A 2,321-nucleotide genomic window follows, 5' to 3' on the forward strand; every position below is an offset into this window, starting at 1 on the left:
ATTAATGATAATGGGGGTTAAAGTCTCCCACAACCACTGTGTTGGAGTTAATATATGCTTTTAGGTCTTTCAGGGTATGTTTGATGAAATTGGGTGTGTTGACATTGGGTGCATACAGGTTGATAATTATTATTTCCTTTTGGTCTATTTCCCCTTTTATTAGTATGGAATGTCCTTCTTTATCTTGTTTGATCAATGTAGGTTTGAAGTCTACTTTGTCAGAGATAAGTACTGCTACTCCTGCCTGTTTTCGGGGGCCATTGGCTTGGTAAATCTTCTTCCAGCCTTTCATCCTAAGCCTATGCTTATTTCTGTCGGTGAGATGGGTCTCCTGTAAGCAACAAATTGTTGGATCTTCCTTTTTAATCCATTTCGTCAAGCAGTGTCTTTTGATGGGTGAATTAAGTCCATTAACATTAAGTGTTAGTACTGATAGTTATGTGGTGATTCCTGTCATTTAGTTGTCTTAGTTGTTTGAAGGTTTGATTGTGTGTACCTAAGTTAAGGTTACTCTCTACTTTCTTGCCTTTTCTTTTCCTGTGGTTTGGTGCTGCCTGTCTTTTCATGGTTAAGTTGGGTTTCACTTTCTGTGTGCAGAATCCTTTGAAGAATCTTTTGTAGTGGTGGCTTTGTGGTCACATATTGTTTTAGTTTCTGCTTATCATGGAAGACTTTTATTGCTCCATCTATTTTGAATGATAGTTTTGCTGGGTAGAGTATTCTGGGGTTGAAATTATTTTCATTCAGTGCCCGGAAGATCTCACCCCATGCTCTTCTTGCTTTTAATGTTTCTGTTGAGAAGCCTGCTGTGATTTTGATGGGTTTACCTTTGTATGTTGTTTTTTCTCTCTTACATCCTTCAAAATTCTTTCCCTAGTTTCTGAACTTGTTTTTTAATGATGATATGTCATGGGGTAGTTCTATTTTGATCTGGTCTGTTTGGTGTCCTAGAGGCCTCTTGCATCTGTATGGGGAATATCTTTCTCTAGATTTGGGAAATTTTGTGTTATGATTTTGTTGAATATATTATGCATTCCCTTTTCTTGCACCTCTTCTCCTTCTTCGATGCCCATGATTCTCAAGTTTGGTCTTTTGATGGAGTCGGTGAGTTCTTGCATTTTCTTTTCACAGGTCTTGAGCTGTTTAATTAATAGTTCTTTGGTTTTTCCTTTAATTACCATTTCATCTTCAAGTTCTGAGATTCTGACTTCTGTTTGTTCTATTCTGCTGGATTGGCCTTCCATTTTGTTTTGCAGTTCTGTTTTGTTCTTTTTTTTGAGGTTTTCCATATCCTGGGTGGTTTTCTCTTTAATGTTGTCTATTTTTGTCTTGAGTTCATTTATCAGTTTATTCATCGTGCTCTCTGTTTCACTTTGGTGTTTATACAGTGATTCTATGGTTTCCTTTATTTCTTCTTTTGCTTTTTCAAATTCTCTATTTTTGTTGTCTTGGAATTTCTTGAGTGTCTCCTGTACATTTTGGTTGACCATATCCAGTATCATCTCTATAAAATTCTCATTGAGTACCTGTAGTATGTCTTCTTTTAAATTATTCTTGTGGGCTTCATTGGGTCTTTGGCACAGCGTATCTTCATTTTGTTGGAGTCTGGATCTGAGTACCTGTTTTCTTCATTTCCCTCTGGTTCCTGTACTAATTTTTTGCTGTGGGCAAACTGGTTTCCCTGTTTTTTCTGTCTTCCCATCATTGCCCCTGGTGTTGTTATTGTCCCTGTACTGTGTGCAATTAAGTATTTTCTGTCTTATAATAATAGCACTAGTGATATTTAGAATGTAAGGATGAGAGGGGATGGGAAGCAAAGAATTTAAAGGAAAAGGGAAAAACAAATAATCAAGTAGAAAAACAAAATAAAACAAATCAAAGAAACAAACAAAAAAGTTTCAAAGATATAAACAGGGAGAGACAGTGTCCTAATCAACCATAAGCTGAAAAGGCATTAGAGAGACAGAGGATTGAAAATAAAAAATAAAAAGAATAAAGATAAGAATAAAAATAAAAAATAAGTTAATAAAAGAAAAAATATAAAAATAAAATAAAATAAAACTAAATGAAAAATAGAAAATAAAAAAAACCCTCCAAGTTCAAATGCAATGACATTTCAGTCTTAATAATTTTGGTGTCCATCTCAGCCTCCAATCCTGGAGATGGTGACTCAGATGTTGTTCTGTAGTTGTCTCATCAAAGGGGAGACATAAAGTAGAACAAAACTACACACACACGCACAAAAAAAAAACCCCACCAAGTGTCCCAAGTTCAAATGCAATACAGTTTCAGTAAGTTTTTCAGCATGCAGTTGTTGTTCG

The sequence above is a fragment of the Castor canadensis genome, chromosome 8, assembly GCF_047511655.1.
Source record: "Castor canadensis chromosome 8, mCasCan1.hap1v2, whole genome shotgun sequence".
In the NCBI taxonomy this organism is placed as follows: Eukaryota; Metazoa; Chordata; class Mammalia; order Rodentia; family Castoridae; genus Castor; species Castor canadensis.